Below are 23,398 nucleotides of genomic sequence, written 5' to 3' on the forward strand. Positions count from 1 at the left end.
TGCATTATGCTGAGTGAAAGAAGATTTGAAGGGATACACATTGTACTATTGCATTTTATATGACATTATAGAAGAAGACAAATTAATAGGGACAGAGAATAATCAGCTATCGGCAGGATTTAAGAGTTAGGGTGGGTGATAATAATGGGATAGCATGAGATAATTTATGGGGGGAGGATGGAAGTGCTTTTATCTTGATTGTTATACTGGCTATACAACTGTGTGGATTTGTTAAAACTCAGAACTGTACACCACAAAGAGGGTCTTTTATTATATATAAATTGAAAGTAATTATTTTTTTTAAAAAAAAAGTGTCACTAAAGATCTTTTTTGAGAGAAATGGGGTGTGAAGCTTGAAATTTCACGGATTAGAGAACAGGTGACCTGGGTTAGGTATGGCTCTCTGACCAAGTAGGTGCAGTGAATGGTATGCCGCCAGCAGCAAGAGCTAGTGAATAGTGACTTAACTTTTTAGGGCATCAAGGAGAGCCCACAAGTACCAGGAAGAGACGTGGCTAATAAAAGAAATGATCTTTCAGAATAGAAGTGAGGTCATAGTGTAGCTACTTCAATTGTGAATTGTTTGAGGAGAAAGGGGCCAATAGCAGATTGCTTCTTGTGGAAAAGATAAGGAAGGGAAAAATTACATAAAAAGTAGGATGAAAATGTTCTTCCTTGAATGGTTATCCCCAGAAGCATTATATTCCAAAGAGAATACACTCAGTGGTCCTCACTGAAAATACAATAGCAACCTCCTTATAGAGTGCTTATTCTATGAAGGAAACTTTCCAGGGGTTTAGCTAAGGTACGGTACAAGGGAATCAGAAAGGCCTAGAGGAATATCAACTCTGTCTTTTACAAGCCTAGAGTTCTTGTGAAAACCACTATAATTTTTTTTTATTTTAAGTTTCTCCATCTATAAAACAGGGTTAACAATAGCACATGTGTTTTGAGTATTGAGAAAATTAAATGAGATAATGCATGTATAGCATTGAGCACAATGTCTGGAAGCACTCATTAGGAAGCACTCAATAATTTGCAGTAAGCATCACATTGATGCCTCATTTTAGGAGCATGCATATACTTACTTTTTTCAAGTTCATACTTGTATTTAATATTTTTTTGGTCAGCCTCTCATCAACAGGAGATTCTCAAGCCTAAGAAGCATCATCTTACTGCCTAGAGTGTATATATATATATATATATATATAGAGAGAGAGAGAGAGAGAGAGAGAGAGAGAGAGAGAGAGAAAGGGAATTTGAGGAGAGACATCTTATTCCCAGAAACATAAAATCGATTATACTCAATACAAAGAACCTTCACAAGCAAGCTGTGACTTCCTTGCTCCAGAACTGGTTAACCTGTTGGGATATTTGGTAGATGAATGCTATACCACGCTCTTTCCTTTACTATGCACTAGACTGAAAGGCAGCAGCTGCTCGTGGTGCCCTTCTTCCAACATAGAAAACCAATCTCCCAGCACCAGGGGAGACATTAAAAAGGGAAAAAATGCAAATGCCCAACACTGATTAGTTTTGCCAGCTGCTCTTCTTGCTCCAGAATCAATGGATTGGCCACTTTAGCTGCAAAGTCCATTGGACAGACTCGGGTTTTGTTTTTGTTTTTGTTTTTAAGAAATGGTATTAAAAATAAATAATCTTTTCTAGGTCAAACCTGTCAAAAAAGTTGACAAATGGATAGAGGGTTTAAATAAAGAGGATAGATAGTATGTCTATATTGGACTATTACTGAAAATATGTTTGAGTCTGGTTATTTTAAACATAGGATTGCAAACTCAAATGCTTTGAGAATCCAGTCTAGTTATGTAAATGAGTGAGGAAGCATCTGGGTGTGAGGCAACAGGGAGTGAGTGGTGAGTATGGGTCTACTTCTTTTGTTTTCCTACTATTAGGAGACACTTGGATACAAAAACATTTCATTTTTTTCTCAACTCTGCTACAGAGGGAAAAATAAAGAATGTATGATAATAAATGACAACTGATGCAACCTCAAAGATGTAGGACAATCTTGGTTCCCATCTTGGTCATATGGTGGACTGGAGAAGTGCATGCCATACCTGAATTCAACAGCTTTTATTCAGCTCCAGCTAACTACTATTGGACAAGCAGTGAGTCCAGTATTGCTGAGTATTTAGTTATTCAAGAGACACCCAACATCTTGATTTTGATGTGATTTCTCTAAATCACATCACAATTCTGACCATTCTAATTCTGAAAAGTCATTCCATTTGGAAAAATAGTCATGTGGATCAAACACAACATGTCTTTATATTAGTTTTAGCCAGTGGCTATCAATCTGGACCTCTGCTTTGGACTTCAATTTGACAACTGCTGTGGAGTAGAGTACAACTTTTTGGTAGATGGTAATAAATGATAGAAACAATGCACATTATGTTATAAGTAATCTCTTGCTGATCTTTAAAAGGATTGGGAATTAAAATGGTATTGTAAAGTATGAAGTTATTAAAGCATTATTCTAAAAGCAAAAGATGGGAAATAGACTAGATATCCACTAATAAGGAATGATTATAAAAATTATATTACATCCAAACAATACTAGGTATCTATTAAAAATAAGGGAACTCTATAGTACTAATATGGAACACATGCTAAGATACATCATTAAGTAAAAGAAAAAAAAAGAAAAGAAAAAAAGAAAAAAAGCACAGAAAATGGTGTAAAGCATGCTACTGTTTTATTATTTAAAGTGTGATATATATATAATATATATATGTATAGTATAATACATGTGTATAATATGTATAATATATGTACAACACAAGATGTATGATATATATACACACACAAATTATGCTAGATTTAAATAAAATATAGAATGATATGTAAAATATAATCTCTGGAAGAACATGAAAGGAAAAGATAACAGTGGTGGCTCCCTCTGGGAAAGAGATGGCGCCTGGGGAACTAAGGACAGGGATAGGGGCAGACTTACTTTTTTTTTCATGTATATTTGGCAACATTTGATTTTTTTACCACATGTGTATATTCCCCATTCAAAATAAATGTAATTAAAACAACAACAACTTCTAATCCACAGGAAATAACCTCTTCTAAAAAGGTAGTGACAGGGTAGGGATGGGTTGCCATAACATAGAGAAGATGGACATTTTTTTAGGAAATGACATGGCTAGTATGTGCTTCATCATCTTTCTACCATCTGCTCCTGAGGGACAATTATATTGGCTTCAATGGATGGTCACAGACTCCAATATGAAATAGGACACAGTCCCAGAAGTTATTAATTTTTATTATCAAACTCACAGGATCCTACACACAAAGGACCAAGTGGATACCATGGCAGTTTAAGTATATGGCACTTGCTAGCAGCTGGGTTTTCCTATTACGCTGTCTATTCTTTGTTATCTATATCATCTTCTTTGGGATTTGCTCATATCCTCAAAAATTGTCTTCTGTTGGCTTCCCACTTCCTTTTGTTGGTCCTCAGTTTGTCTCATTTATGAGCATGATTAGTGTCAGCTGTTGGGTTTTACAAAGGATTTAGTGTTTCCTAGCATATACCTGGATTTGCCTGAGGTTGTGTTGCAAATATGCACCTCTTGTGAGGAAAGGAATGAGATAATGAATGGACCTTCTTCATTTTATGTTTTCAACTTTATCTATAGCTAAATAGATATGGGTATGTAAATAAATATGAATAGGTACATAAATATACATATATATGAAACAATATAACAGAAACTGACAATGGTGACTGACTTTGGGGAGAAAGCATGATAAGTGCTCTTTTTATACCCAATAAGCTGATTGTGGAATTGACAAACTGTATTCCCAGTATTGCAGATGCTGTACTTGAGGAAAGGAGAAATGACCTAGTTTGAGATATATAAACTGTATCGTTCTAAGGAAAACAGAAAAAGTCAAATTTCTAATCAGTTAGGGGAAAGTTAGGTAATTTAATAAATGATATTGAGAACTTGGCTAATCTTAAAAAAATGTCTATTCCTACCTCACTCTTTTCATCAAAAAGAGGTTGTTGAGTACAGAAATAGAATGGTCCTCAGGACCCCTGGCTCCTGGTATTCATAGCTTTGTGTAATCCCTCTGGAAGGATCAGTGACTCTCTTCTAACCATTGTAACATGAAAAAGGTGAAATGTATGTGATCACATATGTGTAATTACATAATGGTGTAAGGTCTTGCTAGAGTCTCTCTCTCTCTCTCTCTCTCTCTCTCTCTCTCTCTCTCTCTCTCTCTCTGGATTTGATGAAGGAGGATGCCATGAATCCTATAGCATTAGGAAGTGAATTTGGACAACAGTCTGACAGAGCTTGGAAGTGGATCTTTCCCCAATTGAACTTCTGATGAGACACAATTCTAGCAAAATCTTGATCAGAGTGTATACAATTCTAAGCAAAGGCCCCGGTTAAATAATGCCCAACTCCTGATCTGCAGAAACTGTGAGATAATGAATGTGTGTTATTTTAAGCTGCTAAACTTGTGGTAATTTGTTATACAGCAGTGGAAAACTAACACAGTTCCATATGGATTCATGGATTAATTGTAAAAAGGAAAGAAAAAAAAAAAACCATACAGATCTCTAAAAGAAAATGTGATGGAATACGTTTGTAATCTTGAAGTACAAAAGATATTTCTGAAGAAGAAATAAATCCCCAAAACCATACACAAAAAAATGACTGACAAATTTGACTACATAAAATGTTTAAAATTGAACATGGAAAAAATACTATGCTATAACTAAATTTCCTTAATTCAGTGTCTGCAAATAAAGAGATAAAATCACCAACTGAAAGAAAAATGAATCAAGGATATTAACAATATGTTCAAAGAAAAAGAAACATAAATGTCTTTAGCATTTAACAAAATGTTCAACCTTATTCATAATTAAAGAAATACAAATCTTCAAAAATGAGATTTCATTTTTCACTTAATAGATTTGTGAAGATGGAAAAACTTGATAACACTGGGGAAACAGATACGCATATGCTATTGCTTGGAATGTAAATTGGTGCAGATTTTTTAGCAACAGAAATCAAAATTTGTGGCATACCTACATAGGTCAGTCTTTGTGTATGACGTCATTCAATAGTCATGCCCACACATGTGCAGTGACTTTTGAATAGGAAAACCTAGAAGTAACCAAAATACTCATTGGTAGAAGGCCTATTAAGTAAACTCAAGGGTACCTTACTATGAAAAAAATTGTCTTCTGTGTATAAGTCATGATAAAAATAATTTATAAGCTCTATTAAGTTAAAAAAATCAACATTCACACAGAGAATGCTGGTAATTTGCCCCTACTTTTTCAAAAGGATATATTCTAACAAGACAAGTTGTGTGTGTGTGTGTGTGTGTGTGTGTGTGTGTGTGTGTGTGTGTAATTGGAAAAGAAGAATGTACCTGAATTTGACCTCAGCCTAGGAAAGTGTCAACATGGGGGTGGAGACCTGGATATGTATGCCCCTATAATAACATATTCTAAAAAGCAGTAGCCAAGATGAAGTATTAAGAAAATTACTATGATCACAAGAATGGAGGCCTGGGAGCAGAAGACCAGTAAGATGGGAAGGAGTAATCCTCCCTCATCTTGGAGGTCAGTCAGGGAATCAGTGTATCCTGGCAGTTTATGGTTCTAGCAAGCAGAGAATCCCAGATGTGCCTAATTCTGGAGCAAAAGCTGTTTGCTTTCTGTGAAATCAACAGATAGCAGGTGCTGTTATCTGGGCACTGGGGTGGGGGTCTGAGGATGTACAAGAAAGAATAAGAATTAGTCTCTATGGTATTTTTTTATTCACTGAATTCAAACATCTTGTAATAATCTATTCCTGGGAGTCAAATTTGTCATCAAGTTCTAGGTAGTAGTTTTCACTTCTCCTATTTGATCTTCTCAACTAATTTTTACAGGAATCTCAATACTCCTATTCTGTAGGTGGGATTTATAGAGGTAAAGCTCTTCTTTTTAAAGATCTTAGAAAGTGCTCTCAGGATCTGGGAGGAAACATGGGGATGTAGAAGGTTAATGAAAGATTGAATCCAGCTATGGAGACCAATTTTTAGATACCTCAACCAGTCCACAAGATAATTCATCATCTTGCCTCAAACATGCTAATTTTCTGTATACTCTATCTTCACAAATATTTTTTAGCACCTCCTATGAGCTCAGATAATGTTTCTAGGACACGGGGACATAGTGAACTAGATAGACTGGATGTTTTTGCTCTTTTGAATAGAGAATTCTAGAAAGGAAGATAGAGAATGAGGGAGTAGCAAATAAGAAAGTAACATTATAGAAGAAGAGATAAAGAATAAGAGCAGCATCTACACAGCAAAGTTTTGATAAGTATTATAAAAAAAAGAGTGAAGCAAGATAAGAGGACAGAGATTAGTAGTGGGGAGTAGGGGTGGGGAAAGTAGTATGCTTAATAAAGACTGTCTGAAGGGGAGTTGTTTGAGGACAGATCTGAATAAAAGAGAGAGGATCATGGGAAAACAGAGAAAAAAAAAAACCTCAAGGGCAAGTGGTGGGATGGTCATGAGCTTGCCTTGTTGAGGGAGCAGCAAGAGCTCCAGCATAGCTAAGCAGAGCTGAGCAGGGGGGGATGTGCAAGGAAATTGAGCTCACAGGGGTGGGAAGAGGCCAGATCACATAGAGCATTTTAGGGCATGATGAGGAGCTTGGATTTTATCTGTCAGGAAGCCATCAGAAAGATGGAAGCAGAGAAGAGATGGGTTTTGATTTATGTTTAGAAAAGATGGCTCTGCAGTGGGGAAATCATAGGATATGGAAGCAGGGAGTTATAAGGAGACAGTCTCAGGTGACAGGTCATGGGGACAATGAGGAGGGTAGAGGCAGGCATGGGGAAGATGAGTGGCTGGGTTTTAGAATCCACAGGATTATTTAATGGATTAGATATACAGTGAAAATGAATGATGAAAAGTATAAGGTTGACTCCGAATTTTGGTCTGAGCAACCAAGTTATGAAGGTGGCGAGGACCAAACCATTCCACTTCTCTGTTTAAGGCACTTGCTGATTCTATAGCACCTGCAGATTCTTTAGCATGGCTTAAAGCCTCTCCCATAATCTGCCTGACCTGCCTTTCCAGGCTTCTCTCTAGCTCCCCTGTACTCCTCCCTGTGTTCTCCAGCAACCGCCTTGTTCTACAGCACACCTGCTGCTTCTTGCTTCTGTGCTTTTGCTCAGGCTCATTGCTCACTATACACTTCCTGGGCTCCTTATCATTCATGCCTCAGCTTGAGCATCACTTCCTCCAGGAAGCAGTTTCTGATTTCCCAAATTTAGATTCACCCCATTCTCCAGTTATGCCTCATTTTTAAAAAATAATTTCCTTTTTTATGTTATTTTTATTTATTTATTTATTTATTTATTTTTAATTTACATCCAAATTAGTTAGCATATAGTGCAACAATGATTTCAGTAGTAGATTCCTTAATTCCCCTTACCCGTTTAGCCCATCACCCCCCCACAACCCTTCTAGTATCCCTCTGTTTGTTCTCCATATTTAAGAGTCTCTTATGTTTTGTCCCCCTCCTTGTTTTTATATTATTTTTGCTTCCCCTCCATTATGTTCATCTGTTTTGTATCTTAAAGTCCTCATATGAGTGAATTTATATGATATTTGTCTTTCTCTGACTGACAAATTTCGCTTGGCATAATACCGTCTAGTTCCATCCATGTAGTCGCAAATGGCAAGATTTCATTCATTTTGATTGCTGAGTAATACTCCATTGTGGATATGTGTATACACGCACACACATATACACATATATATATGTATATATATATATATATATATATATATATATATGTATATGTACATATACATCTTCTTTATCCATTCATCTATCAATGGGCATTTGGGCTCTTTCCATACTTTGGCTAAATTGATAGTGCTGCTATAAACATTGGGGTACTGGTGCCCCTTCAAAACAACATACCTGTATCCCTTGGATAAATACCCAGTAGTGCAATTGCTGGGTTGTAGGGTAGTTCTATTTTTAATTTTCTGAGGAACCTCCATACTGTTTTCCAGAGTGGCTGACCAACTTGCATTCCCACCAGCAATGCAAAAGAGTTCCTCTCTCTCCGCATCCTTGCCAACATCTGTTGTTACCTGAGTTGTTAATGTTAGCCATTCTGACAGGTATGAGGTGGTATCTCAATATGGTTTTGATTTGTATTTCCCTGATGATGAGTGATGTTGAGCATTTTTTTCATGTGTCGGTTGGCATCTGGATGTCTTCTTTGGAGAAGTGTCTATTCATGTCTTTTGCCCATTTCTTCACTGGATGATTTGGTTTTTGGGTGTTGAGTTTGACTAGTTCTTTATAGATTTTGGATACTAACCCTTTATATGATACGTCATTTGCAAATATCTTCTCCCATCCCATCGGTTGCCTTTTAGTTTTGCTGATTGTTGCCTTTGCTGTGCAGAGGATTTTTATTTTGATGAGGTCCCAATAGTTGATTGTTGCTTTTGTTTTCCTTGCCTCTGGAGACATGCTGAGTAATAAGTTGCTGTGGCCAAGGTCAAAGAGGTTTTTGCCTGCTTTATCCTTGAGTATTTTGATGGCTTCCTGTCTTACAGTGAGGTTCATCCATTTTGAGTTTATTTGTGTGCATGGTGTAAGAAAGTGATCCAGGTTCTTCTACATGTCGCTGTCCAGTTTTCCCAGCACCACTTGCTGAAGAGACTGCCTTTATTCCACTGGATATTCTTTCCTGCTTTGTCAAAGATTAGTTGGCCATACATTTGTGGATCCATTTCTGGGTTCTCTATTCTGTTCCATTGATCTGAGTGTCTGTTTTTGTGCCAGTACCATACTGTCTTGATGATTATAGCTTTGTAGTACAGCTTGAGGTCTGGGATTGTGATGCCTCCTGCTTTGGTTTTCTTTTTCAAGATTGCTTTGGCTATTCTGGATCTTTTCTGCTTCCATACAAATTTTGGGATTGTTTGTTCTAGCTCTGTGAAGAATGCCAGTGTTATTTTGATAGGGATTGCACTGAATATGTAGATTGTGTTTTGGGTAGTATTGACATTTTAACAATATTTGTTCTTCCTATCCAGGGGCATGGAATATTTTTTTCCTTTTTTTGTGTGTCTTCTTCAGTTTATTTCATAAGTTTTCTATACTTTTCAGTGTATAGTTTTTCACCTTTTTGGTTAGATTTATTCCTAGATATTTTATCGGTTTTGGTGCAATTGTAAATGGGATAGATTCCTTGATTTCTCTTTCTGTTGCTTCATTGTTGGTGTATAGGAATGTAACCGATTTCTGTGAATTGATTTTATATCCTGCAACTTTGGTGAATTCATGAATCAGTTCTAGCAGGTTTTTGGTGGAGTCTTTTGGGTTTTCCCTATAGAGTATCACGTCGTCTGCAAAGAGTGAAAGTTTGATCTCCTTCTGGCCAATCTGGATGCCTTTTATTTCTTTGTGTTGTCTGACTGCAGAGGCTAAGACTTCCAATATTATGTTGAATAACAGTGTCAAGAGTGGACATCCCTGTCTTGTTCCTGACCATAGGGGGAAAGCTCTCAGTTTTTCTCCATTGAGGATGATATTAGCATTGGGTCTTTGGTATATGGCTTTTCTGATCTTAAGGTATGATTCTCCTATCCCTGCTTTCTTGAAGATTTTTATCAAGAAAGAGGCTGTATTTTGTCAAATGCTTTCTCTGCATCTATTGAGAGGATCATAGGGTTCTTGTCCTTTGTTTTATTGATGAGATGAACACATTGATTGTTTTGTGGATATTGAACCAGCCCTGCATCCCAGGTATAAATCCCACTTGGTTGTGGTGAATAATTTTTTTAATGTATTGTTGGATCCGGTTGGCTAATACCTTGTTGAGGATTTTTGCATCCATGTTCATCAGGGAAGTTGGTCTGTAGTTCGCCTTTTTAGTGGGGTCTCTGTCTGATTTTGTAGTCAAGATAATGCTGGCTTCACAGAAAGAGTTTGGAAGTTTTCCTTCTGTTTCTATTTTTTGGAACAGCTTCAAGAGAATAGGCGTTAACTCTTCCTTAAATGTTTGGTAGAATTTCCCTGGAAAGTCATCTGGCCCTGGAGTCTTGTTGTTTTGGGATATTTTTGATTACTAATTGGATTTCTTTACTGATTATGGATCTGTTCAAATTTTGTATTTCATCCTGTTTCAGTTTTGGTAGTGTATATGTTTCTAGGAATGTGTCCGTTTCTTCCAGATTGCCCATTTTATTGGTGTATAATTGCTCATAATATTCTCTTATTGCTTTTATTTCTGCTGTGTTAGTTGTGATCTCTCCTCTTTCATTCTTGATTTTATTTGAGTCCTTTCCTTTTTCTTTTTGATCCAGCTGGCTAGTGGTTTATCAATTTTGTTAATTCTTTCAAAGAACCAGCTTCTGGTTTCTTTGATCTGTTGTTGTTGTTGTTGTTGTTGTTGTTGTTGTTGTTGTTGCTGTTGTTGTTTGGTTTCAATATCAGTGATTTCTGCTCTGATCTTTATTATTTCCTGTCTTCTGCTGGTTTTGGGTTTATTTGCTGTTCTTTATCCAGCTCTTCAAGGTGTAAGATTAGGTTGTGTATCTGAGATCCTTCTTCCTTCTTTAGGAAGGCCTGGATTTCCATATACTTTCCTCTTATGACCACACTTCCTGCATCCCAGAGGTTTTGGGTTGTGTTGTTATCATTTTCATTGGCTTCCATGAACTTTTTAATTTCCTCTTTAACTTCTTGGTTAGCCCATTCATTCTTTAGTAGGCTGTTCTTTAGTCTCCAAGTATTTATTACCTTTCCAACTTTTTCCTTGTGGTTGATTTCGAGTTTCATAGCATTGTGGTCTGAAAATGTGCATGGTATGATCTTGATCTTTTTGTGCTTGTTGAGGAATGATTTGTGTCCCAGTATGTGGTCTTTTCTGGAGAACATTCCATGTGCACTGGAGAAGAATGTATATTCTGTTGCTTTGGGATGAAATGTTCTGAATATATCTGTTAAGTCCATCTGGTCCAGGGTGTCATTCAAAGCCATTGTTTCCTTGTTGATTTTTTGATTAGGTGATCTGTCCATTGCTGTGAGTGGGATGTTGAAGTCTCCTATTATTATGGTATTATCAATGAGTTTTTTATGTTTGTGATTAATTGATTTATATATTTGGGTGCTCTCACATTTAGCACATAAATGTTTACAATTGTTAGGTCTTCTTGGTGGATAGACCCCTGAATTATGATATAATGCCCTTCTTCCTCTCTTGATACAGTCTTTATTTTAAAGTCTAGATTGCCTGATAGAAGAATGGCTACTCTGGCTTTTTTTTGTTGACCATTAGCATGATAGATGGTTCTCCATTCCCTTACTTTCAATCTGAAGGTGTCTTTAGGTCTAAAGCAGGTCTCTTGTAAAGGGCATATAGATGGATCTTGTTTTCTTATCCATTCTGTTACCCTATGTCTTTTGATTGGAGCATTTAGTCCATTGATGTTTACAGTACTGAAAGATACAAATTTATTGCCATTATGTTGCTTATAGAGTTGGTGTTTGTGGTGGTGTACTCTGGTCCTTTCTGGTCTTTGTTGCTTTTGGTATTTATTTATTTGTTTATTTATTTATTTATTCATTCATTCATTCATTCATTCATTCATTTTTGCCCTCAGAGAGTCCCACTTTGAATTTCCACAGAGCTGGTTTAGTGGTCACAAACTCCTTTAATTTTTTTTTGGGAAATTTTTTATCTCTCCCATTTTGGATGTCAGCCTTGCTGGATAAAGAATTCTTGGCTGCATATTTTTCTGATTCAGCACATTTAATATATCCTGCCACTCCTTTTTGGCCTGCCAAGTTTCTGTGGATAGGTCTGCTGCAAACCTGATCTGTCTTCCCTTGTAGGTTAAGGACTTTTTATCCCTTGCTGCTTTCATGAATATTTCTTTGTCTGAGTATTTTGTGAATTTGACTATGATATGGCTTATTGATGGTCGGTTTTTCTTTAAGGGGAGTCCTCTGTGCTTCCTGTATTTTGATGTCTCTGTCTTTCCCCAGGTTAATAAAGTTTTCTGCTATGATTTGCTCGCATAACCCTTCTACCCCTATTTGTCTCTCTTAGTCTTCTGGGATCCCTTTGATTCTGATGTTGTTCCTTTTTAATGAGTCACTGATTTCTCTAATTCTTAAATCGTGCTCTTTTGCCTTTATCTCCCTCTTTGTTTCTGCTTCATTATTCTCCATAAGTTTGTCCTCTATATCGCTGATTCTCTGTTCTGCCTCATCTATCCTTGCCACCATGGCATCCATTCCAGATTGCAGCTCAGTTATAGTGTTTTTTTATTTCATCCTGAGTAGCTTTTACTTCTTTTATCTCCACAGAAAGGGATTCTAATGTACTTTGCACTCCAGCTGGTATTCTTATTATTGTGATTCTAAATTCTGGTTCAGACATCTTGCCTGTATTTATGCTGGTTAAGTCCCTGGCTGTCGTTTCTTCCTGCTCTTTCTTTTGGAGTGAATTCCTTCATTTCATCATTTTGAAGGGAGAAAAGAAATTAATGAGGTAAAAAAAAATTAAAATTAAAAAAATTAAAATTCAACAATATATTAAAATTAAAATATTAAATACAAACACACACACAAGAAAATCGAATAAAGGATTCTACATCCTAGGTGTGTTTTGGCCTGGGTGTTGAAAGGGGCTTGATACATAAGAGAAAAAAGGGAAAAGGAAAATAAAAGCAAATCATTTGAAAACTTGAAAAAGTGAATACACTACAGTCAAGTAAAATGAAATGATGGAAGTAAAATAGGATTTGAAAACATTTACACAAAAGTGAAAAATATAGTAGAAAAAAATTAAAGAAAAATATTTTTAATAAAAATTGAAAATAAAAATGATTTTTTTCTCTTTCTATATTCAAGAAAAGGAAAAGACACGAAAAAGGGAAAAAAGAAAAAAAAAAGAAAAAAGAAAAAGAAAAAAAAAAGAAAACAGATGGACCAGTGAACAGACTGAAATATGACTGAAATCACTTTGTTTTCCCCTAGAAGTCAAACTATTAAGCACTTTATAGTCCATAAACTAAGCAGGTGAAGAGACTTGTGTTTCTGAAGAGCGTGGTTGGCCCAGTTGGGTGGGGCTTAGTGTAACTCTGCTCTCCTCTAGATGGCACTGCTAGCCTACTGGGGTGGAGTGTTGTGGCACTCATAGGTGCGTATGTGTGTGCACAGGAGCGGTGAAAATGGCATCACCCAGCTACCAGGTCTCTAGTATTGGAACTGCGCTCTCCCAGATCAGCAATCCCACAATCATCCCTTGTCTTTGGCTTCCATCCACTCCCCGCTTTTACACCATCCGTAGGCAAGCTCCAGGCAGAACCTCCCTACTGAGTTTTATCTCGGATGTGGCTGTGTTTCCTGACCCCTTATTTCTGAGGGACTGCAGCTTTGATGCATTCTGTGCCTCTGCAGGAGGATCTCCCGAGCAATGGCCAGGTGCAGGCCGCACCCTGAATGTTTGTGGTATTATGCTGCTACCGACGTCCAGAGACTGTGGCTGGGTGCCAGCCCACTCCAGAAAAAGTGCACATTATTGTGTAGCAGCAGCATTTCAGGGATGGTGGCAAATCACAACACGCATCTGGCACCAGGCTTCACCCCCAGTGACCTTGTTCCAGCACCAGTGAATGTGGTTGTTCTCCTGGGTCCACTGGCACCTTTGCCTTTTGGAGAGTCACACAGCCTCTACCAGTGTCTTCCCAGCATGGGAACTGGCTCTTCCCATGTGCCCCTAAGACCTCTGGACTTCACTCTGCTCCTGGGGATTAGCCCTTTCCACCAGAGCACCACCATGTATGGACCTGCAGAGTTTCAGAATCTGCATTCTGCCTGTTTATAAAGTCTTAATGGAATTTAAACCCTCTCCTTTCAGCTTTTCCTGTATTCTCCTCCCTCTCCTCCTCCCTGCCCCCACACCCCACCTCTCCATCCTCAAAAGCAGCTCCCTGCCCTCTGCAGCTTCTGTCTCCCCCAGTTCGCCTCTCCGCACTGCATACCAGCTGAATTCTGTGGCTCATGTTGTGCAGGTTGTTGTGTTAATCCTCAGATCTATTTTCTATGTGTGCAGGATGGTTTAGTGTTGGTCTGGCTGTATTTCATGGACACAAGACACAAAAAAAAACCTTCCATGCTCTTCCGTCATCTTGGCTCCTCCCCCATTTTTTATGTTTTGTATTTGTTTTTGAGATAGAGACAGAGCATGAGCAGGGAGGGTCAGAGAGAAGGAGACACAGAATCCAAAGCAGGCTCCAGGCTCTGAGCTGTCAACACAGAGCCCGATGTCAGCTCAAACCCACGAGCTGTGAGATCATGACCTGAGCTGAAGTCAGATGCTTAACCAATAGAGCCAATAGATGCTTAACCCTAGCTATGCCTCTTTAATGGGCTGAGCTCTTTTTGAGGGCAAGTAGCTCATTTCATTCATTTTTGTGTCCTTTGGGCCTAGCATAGAGCCTGGCACATAACAGATGGGTACAAATAGTGTTTGATGAATGAGTACATGAATGCAGACTGGTATGTACATAAAACTAGGTAGCATTTGGGGTTAAACATTAAATGATAGTACATTTTTTAAAGTATGTAGATGTATAAAAGATGAAAACAGGAGCCAAGTACAGACACTTCATAATTTTGAATCCTGAGTTTTGGACACTAAGACCATGTCTAGAACCATCAGGGAAGCTACATGATCTCTGTAAAGGCTTTGCCCAAGTGGGATTTGGGGCTACATACAGGAAGGAAGAATTTAGTCTAGAACTAAGAGGATTACGTGCAAGTTAGGCATAATCTGACCCTCCTTTTTATCCTTCCTTGAAAACACCCTACCTCAAAAGTCATTCTTGAGACATCTCCTAGTCTCCATGTCTCTTTAATTCTGCTTATAATCCAGACCATGCTCTGAGATACATGATCTGTGGCCCTTCTACAACCCTCTCCCCACTTCCTTTAAATACAGCCACTCTACCATTCACCTAACCCCGACAGAACAAAATACAGTCCTGTCACAATCTTGTGGCAAGCTAGATCTCCCAGCATTAAATCACCATTAAGGGTTGCTGTGAGTTTGCTAGCAGCTTAAGTTATTCCCCCTTCCTTTCCTTTTCTCTCATTTAGAACTCAGCTAAATATTTCCTGCTGTGGGAAGGGAAATGCTATAAAGACAAAGGATCGACTACCCTGTCCTCCACAGGTGCACTCATACCACAATTAAGCAGGAGTAGAGCAGAGGAATTCCTAGAAAAGCCCCTTCAGGCAGAGCAGTCTTGGCTTGTAGAGCTGTTGGCAGTAGTAGAGAATGTGAAGTCAGCATCTGCATAGCCATTTATGAAATACTTTCACATGAGGTATTTCATTGGATCCTAACAGGAATCTTATTAAAAGAAGTATTATCATGCCCATTTTAAAGATAAGGATATAAGGATAAAGAAGACGTGGTGTGTGTGTGTGTGTGTGTGTGTGTGTGTGTGAGAATATTACTCAGCCGTAAAAAAGAATGACATCTTGCCATTTGTAGCAATGTGGATGGAGCTAGTGAGTATTGTGCTAAGTAAAATAATTCAGTCAGAGAAAGACAAATACCATATGATTTCACTCTTATGTGGAATTTAATAAATAAGACAAATGAGCAAAGTGGGGGGAAAAAGAGAGACAAACCAAGAAAGACTCTTAACTACAAAGAACAAACTGATGGTTACAAGAGGAGAGGTGGGTGGGGAAAGGGGCTAAATGGGTGATGGGCATTAAGGAGGGCACTTGTGATCAGCACTGGTGTTATAAGTGAGTGATGAATCACTAAATTCTACACCTGAAACCAATATTACATTGTATATTACACTGTATGTAACTAACTGGAATTTAAATAAAATTTTGGAGGCAAATAAAAGATAAGGAACCCAGGGTCCAGAAGTGTGGACTTGTTAATTGGAACCTCAGGACTGAACACAGAACCTCTGACTTGGAGACTGGAGATCCTGAGGAACTTTGAAGATTTACTAAGTGATTTTTTTTTTTTCTTTCTCAGGTCTTCCCCATGCATGTCAGCCTCTGAAGGTAGACATACTAGGTTCAAATGTTGGCTCTGCCATTTACCAGCTGAGTGACCTTGAAGAAACTCCTTATTTCTCCTTCTACCAGCTACAATAATGCCACAATAATATTGCTTAATAAGCAACTGCAAAACTTCAGTGACACACAATAATAAACATTTATTTTTGCTCAAGAATCTAGAGATTGGCTGGGAGGTTTTGCTGATCCTGGCAAAGCTCACTTATGTGCCTGTGGTCAGCTGGTGGGTCAACTGGGGGCTGGCGAGTCAGGTAACATGACTCAGCTCTTCTCCATGTTCCTCTATAAGATAGCAGGCTTACCCCAGGTTTTCACATGCAGTAGCAAAGCTTTAAGAGAGATCATAGAAACATGCAAGTTTTCTTAACACACAGGCTCTGAACCAGCATATTGTCACCCCTGTAAAATTATTTTGGCCAAAGCAAGTCACAAGATCAGCCTAGACCCTAGGAATGGGGAAAGAGATTCCATCCTTTGAAGAGAGGAGCACAAAGTCACCTGACACAGGGTATACATACAGAGAGACCATTAAATGGTAACATTAGTGTAAAAAATCACCTCAAATCCCTGAGTTCCTTTGTTTTTGCATTTTAGAAATAGGGATTAAAACAATATCCATCACATGGGGACATTGTAGGGACAAAATGAGCCAATGCATGTGTACCATAGTGCATTGTATATAGCACATGTAACAAGTGCACACTGTTAACTCACACTTATTATTTTGGATCCCTATTACAGAAGAAGGATCCCTTTCCCTGCTTCAGTTATGCAGAACATTTTCAATCCCCTCTTACTTCTCCTTTAAAATATTTTTGCCTAGGGGCACCTGGGTGGCTCAGTCGGTTAAGCGTCCAACTTTGGCTCAGGTCATGATCTTGCGGTCAGTGAGTTCAAGCCCCACATCGGGCTCTGTGCTGACAGCTCAGAGCCTGGAGCCTGCTTCGGATTCTGTGTCTCCCTCTCTCTCTATTCCTCGCCTGCTCACACTCTGTCTCTCTGTCTCTCTCTCAAAAATAAATATAGATTAAAAAACTTTTTTTAAATAAAATATTTTTGCCTAGAGGGTAATGCCAGTACATCAGCTTCTTCCCACAGCACTCTTTGTTGTATATTAGAATTTTGTATGAATATTTACTTAGATGATATTTCAGGATCTTCAGTCACTGATGAATACCATGCCCTTAGTTATAAAGAAGTTTCACGTACAAGGTAACTAGGATGCCTGGGCAGTGTGGAGGGAGGCTCTGGTATACTCCAGAAGACAGTCATGTGCCATGCTCCATGACATTCAGTTGCCAGCACAACCTGTCCATGTGCCTCCTAAGTTTGATCATACCTAAATTCAGCCAGTTCATAAATTTCTGCTTGTGTTGCATCATTTTACCTCTTGAATGCCTGTGGAGCTTGCTTTCTGTCTAAATTATTCTCTTTGTCAAGGACCTGAACTTGGTGTCTTGCACTTAGGTACTTCCTTAAGGTACTTCCTTAATGAGGAAGGATTAGCTCATTTCTGTTTCAATTTGAAATTCAAAATAAATAGTATTTGATAACAGCCTTCTCTCTTTCTTTTTTCTTTCTCTTCTTCCAGTATAGAACACATGCCAAGCATCAACCATATCTTGGAAGATGGAAGAGAATAAGAGCTGGACCCTGCCCTCAAGGAAACTATGATCAGGTAGGGGACCTGGCATGCACTCACATAGGTAGCTATAACACAGGCAAATGTGAAAAAAAAATGGGGGGGGGTATGACAAGCAAGATTTAAGATTTAAAGAGAACTCATAAGAGGGAGACTGGGCTTCTACTGGTTGATAAAGGGAGCCTGCATGAAATAGGTGGTCTTTCAGCTGTCCTAATGGATAAATGAGAGGTTGCCAGTGTTTTTTTTCTTATATGAAATTGCTACAGGTCTTACAGAAAAAAATAGGAAAATGTAAATAAAAGTGAAGTGTAATAAAAGTGAGTCATGTTTTGTGTAAGATGTTTGTTGGTTGATTACACTATATCCTTTATCATGCCACACCAAAATTCAAAGAAGGAGGGAAGTGCAATCCTACCACAGGTTTGAAATGATAGAAGAAAAGACTATTGGTTAGCAGAAACAATGACTTCTGTACTATGTTCTGGTATAAGGAGCAAAAAGTTAGAAAGTTCTTGAATTCCTATGACTTTGTGGCTTGCCATATCAGCTCTGGACTGCCCGTCTCCAGACTTCTTCCACTAGGGAGAATAAACCACCATGTATTTAAATCATTATGATTTTTGGTTTTCTGTCACAGGGAGCCAAATCTAATGGATTCATATCTCCCTCACCATTTAGGCAAAAAAGCAGATATTATTTGATGAATGTACTGGAGAGGAGACATGAGTCTTTGAGGGTAGCCATGCTTTCAGTGGCTTCTGAGAGGAGCAGCCATGGCAGTGCCTGATGTGTGCATTCCAGTTTTGTGTCATGTGATCATGCCACCCTGCACATGAGTAATTAATTGGATCAAGGCCACAGGCACCTGTCTATCGGCTGATCAGACCACTGGCCATGAAATGGGCTGGCCTAAGAGCTCTTCCCAGTGCAAGGGCTCCATATTGGGTGATGACTGACTGACTGAATCAGACCCTCACATTTATGTTTTGAATTTGAGACACAGAGAGCAGTAGAAAGACACTGAGAGAGCAGAGAGGCTGAGAGAAGCTGCATTCATTACATAATGTCAGTCCCTGGAGTATCTGGCTACCTCTTGCAGAGCAATATCACAGTTTTGAACAGTTAGCAGGGGGTTCAGTTCTCTGTGAGGTCTGGCTGTGTCAGTGCTGAGACATTTCTTGCCTTCCCTTTCTTCTTTGTGTGACCATACAATAAATTTCCTATGACGTGATAAAAAATTAGAGACCGGCCAACACAGTGTGTGTCCTCTTCCTATGTTCTATACTGTATCTATCGATGATTTAAAAAAAAAATTTAGTGCTTATTTTTTATTTTTGAGTGAGAGAGACAAAGTGCAAGTCGGGGGGGGGGGGCAGAAATAGAGGGAAACACAGAATCTGAAGCAGGCTCCAGGCTCTGAGCTGACAGGAGAGAGCCCGACGCAGGGCTTGAACTCATGAACCAAACTCAAGAATGGTGAGATCATGACCAGAGCAGAAGTTGGAGGTTTAACCAACTGAGCTAACACTGGTGCCCCCTTGTTGATAGTTTTTTAAAGGGTACTTTCACCTAACAGTATGTCATGATTGCCTTTCCATGCTGTTAAATATTCTTTACAACAGTATATGAACTGGTATATAGTACTTTATTGTATGACTTTATTATTTAATCAATCCTTACTGTTGGATATTTAGGTCATCAACTATGCTTTTGTTTGTGTGTTTTTTGCATATATGCATGATGCTAGGTAGGAGTTTGATAGGAGGGTGTTTAGTAAGATGCAAGACATTTTAAACCAGGGATATGGCGTGAAATAAACACAAAGTTGTGAAGTAGAAAAGCACAAGGCATGTTATCAAATAATCAAATTTTGATAGTGTTGGTTACATGTAAGGAGATAGTAGCCAAATTATTGATAGGCTTGAATGCCAAGTTAAGGTATGGCCATGGATGAGGATTTTGTTTTTGTTTTTGTTTGTGTGTACATGGACAGAAAATCTGGACTATCTTGGGGTCAGTCTCTCTGTCTTTGCAAGGCTAGTGGTAGTATTTTTTTTTTTAACATTTTTTAATGTTTATTTATTTTTGAGAGAGACAGAGAGACAGAGTGTGAGAAGGGAAGGGGCAGAGAGAGAGAGGGAGGCACAGAATCCAAAGCAGACTCCAGGCTCTGAGTGGTCAGCAGAGATCCCAAGGCAGGGCTCGAACTCACAGACTGTGAGATCATGACCTGAGCTGAAGTCAGACATTTACCTGACTGAGCCACTCAGGTACCCCACGGCTAGTGGTAGTGTTAAAGAGACAGTCAGCAGAGGTTAATTTGGCTCATTTCATACTAGTGTGATTTATAGTAAATGAACAAAACTACCTTTTTGTACTTTGTATTGTGCTTTGTTAAAAAAATAAAATGCTGTGATTTCAGGGGACTTTATCAGTATGGAAATAGTCTTAAAACAAATAATATCCTAAGTAAAGATAATTCTGTTATGGGTTAATACCACCACTTCATATTTGTGTCAACTTTTTGAATTTTTTTCAAAATATATAAAGTGTTCCACTGGATCCCCAAAATAGCCTAGCCCCAGTGGAAGGTAACCTGCCCATTTTACAGATGAAGGAACTGGGATTAGGTGATTTAAAGATGTAGAGTGTCAGAGCTAGAATGTCAGAGCTTGATTTTTCAAGGTCACCTGAGCCCATGTCTGCAATTTCTGGGGGTGACAGTGAGGTTTAGCTTAGTTACTAACCATCATCACACAGTTATGTGAAGGAGGTAGGCCTGTGCCCCCTTCTGATTTCACATCCTGTTTTCATTCCCCTCACCATGATGTCATCCAGCCAGTTGGCAGCAGAGTCTGGATGGAGGACCAGGTAGACTGATTTCAAGTTCAGTGCTTTTTCCAGAACACAAGTGGAAATACCCTTGTCCTACTTTCTTTCCTCAAGGAATTCAAACTTTAACATGCATAAGAATCATCCAGGAGCTTGTTAAACATGGAGTGCCTCAGGCCCTGCCCCCAGACACTCTTCTTTTGGTGGGCCTAGGGTTAGACCCAGATATGAGTATTCTTCACAAACTCCTCAGGTGATTATGAGAAAGGTGGTATACAGAGCAGATTTTAAGAAACACTGCCTGTCGAATTTGGAGCTTGAAATCTGCCTTGTCTCCTCTTCAAGCATGCCTGCTCTTAGAAATATGACTCCAGCCCCACCTCACTGTAACCCCTTATCAGTTCTTTGTGTTTTGCAAATTGCATTTGCTCTTCATTTATGGACAAACCAGGTCAGCACTGCCAGGCCAATAAGAGCTGGATTTTCCCTGGCCTCATGCATCAGTGACATATTTGCCAAGATCAGCCCGGTTCCAACATCCCTGCAATCGGCAATGGTTGATGATGATGCAGGACACACATGACTCGATTTGCAGAGAGCCTGCTAAGCTTTCAGGGAAGTCAATAAGAAAAATCTCATTTTGATCTGAAGCTTGGGCTCATTTGATTTGGAAGTTACTGGTGGCAAAAGAAATATGGGACCCAGGGATGTCTCTTCAAGCCCCTCTCTGACTGTAATCACCCCTAAGAAGCAGTTTTCTCCATCTGTTCCCTCCTCCCACCCACCCCCCTTTTCTAGATTCGGTGTGTCAGCAACAGTGGGAAAAAGGCAATAACTACTCTAAGACTTTCTGGACCATCCTTCTATCTCACTCTGGATAGAAAAGAAAGGGTAAAAACAGCACCCAAACCATTCCCTGCATGAGTCCTAGGAAACCCAGTTGGCCTTTGTGACTTTTCACACAGGTCTGTGGCTTCCAGCTTGAGGAGGTCAGAGAGGAAAAAGTGAATGCATCTTTATGCCCTGTGAAGTAGCTCTCAGATCTGAGTGCTCCATAGGCTAACGTGCATGCCAAAATGGTTAATTTTACCTCCAAACTATCTCTTGACTCCACTGAGACCTATTTATTCTCCCTGCCATTACCCTATGTCTCCTGTAGATTCTATAATACCCTCATTTCTTGTTTCCCTGCTTCCCACCATTTCCCATCAAATCCGTTATCCACAGAGAAGCCTGGGTGATCTTTATACACCATCCCCCATTGTAGCCTTTTGGTAACTTTGCATTATCCTAAAGATAAGGTCTACACCTGTGCTGTCTAATGCAGGAGCCACTAGCCACACGTGCCTGTTGAGTAGCTGAGATGTGATGAGTCTGAATTGAGATGAACTATAAATGTAAACATCAGATTTCAAAGATTTAGTAGAAAAAAGGATGTTATATATCATATTAACAATTTTATATCAATGACATGTTGAAAAACATTTTAGATCTGTTGGGTTAACTAAAATATATTGTTAAATTTAACTTCGGCTCTTTTTTACTTTTTAAGATGTGGCTACTAGAAGAGTGAAAATTACATGTGTGATTCACATTATATATCTTGGACAGACCTAACCTAAATTCTTGAATATGACTTACTCTATTTCCTTCTTGCACCATCTATTTTGGCCATATGAATTTCCCTTAATCTCTTGAATTAATCACTCATCCTTTAGTTTCTGGAATTTGGGTGGGCTATTGCTTCCTTCTATTCTACTTTCTCTTACTCATATTTCAGGATGTCTTCTGGATGTCATTTCTTAGATGTCACTAGGTCTAGGAAATTGTCCTTGATTTTGTGAGTCTGGCTTAGATGCCTCTCCTGTAGATCCAGTAGAATCTTTATACTTTCTCCTCTGTAATAATTTACACACCCCTTTGGATTTACTAGAAAAAAACCCCACATATGTATAAAGGACATATATGTGCCCATGCTACTAAATTGTAGGCTCCATTAAGACAAGGGCTATCCTGGGGCGCCTGGGTGGCGCAGTCGGTTAAGCGTCCGACTTCAGCCAGGTCACGATCTCACGGTCCGTGAGTTCGAGCCCCGCATCAGGCTCTGGGCTTGATGGCTCAGAGCCTGGAGCCTGTTTCCGATTCTGTGTCTCCCTCTCTCTCTGCCCCTCCCCCATTCGTGCTCTGTCTCTCTCTGTCCCCAAAAAAATAAATAAACGTTGAAAAAAAAAAAATTAAAAAAAAAAAAAAAAAAAGACAAGGGCTATCCCTGTCTTATGCTCCTTTTACCCCAGTGTAGAAAACTCAATACATGTTTGTTGAGTAAGTTTGGTCACTTTATTAAATTGGGAAAGGAATTGAGGTCCAGACTGGGGAGACTTCCAAGTTGAATTCACATAGTGAGTTCATGGCAGAGTACCCGAGGCCAGTGGTGTGTGGTGAGACACAAATTTAAATAAGGTATGACATTGGGAGAATTTTAAAATATTCAGCAGACAGAGATTAGTGCATGATGGTTTTACTTCTGCCCAAAAAGGTGAAGAAAGAGCTAACTACCTTATGTAGAAGCAACTGTGATGCAAAGCTTGGTCCTGGCTGGAACATTCTCCAGCTTAAGGAAATCCCTTCTCCATCAACTCCATACTTTATTTCTAGCATTAGAAATATTGCATTGGGAGGAATAGGGACAGGGAAGGAAGTGACAAGACCATGGAGATCTGGACTAGATAAAAGTGGAACAGATACATAGGGCAAGCTGAGTCAGGGCTTTAATGTGCTGCAGG

The 23,398-nt window shown here is 38.9% G+C and overlaps 1 long non-coding RNA gene across 2 annotated transcripts in view; it reads left to right on the plus strand.

Annotated features, from left to right (window-relative positions):
• LOC147584153 (uncharacterized) overlaps positions 1 to 23,398 on the plus strand; it is a 449,134-nt gene that overhangs the window by 116,932 nt on the left and 308,804 nt on the right. For both annotated transcript variants that reach the window (XR_015250524.1, XR_015250537.1), the window contains exon 3: positions 17,730 to 17,816. This is a non-coding gene — a long non-coding RNA (uncharacterized LOC147584153). The remainder of the gene's footprint in view (positions 1 to 17,729; positions 17,817 to 23,398) is intronic.

The sequence above is a fragment of the Puma concolor genome, chromosome A1, assembly GCF_028749965.1.
Source record: "Puma concolor isolate L17-30 chromosome A1, mPumCon1.1.hap2, whole genome shotgun sequence".
In the NCBI taxonomy this organism is placed as follows: domain Eukaryota; kingdom Metazoa; phylum Chordata; class Mammalia; order Carnivora; family Felidae; genus Puma; species Puma concolor.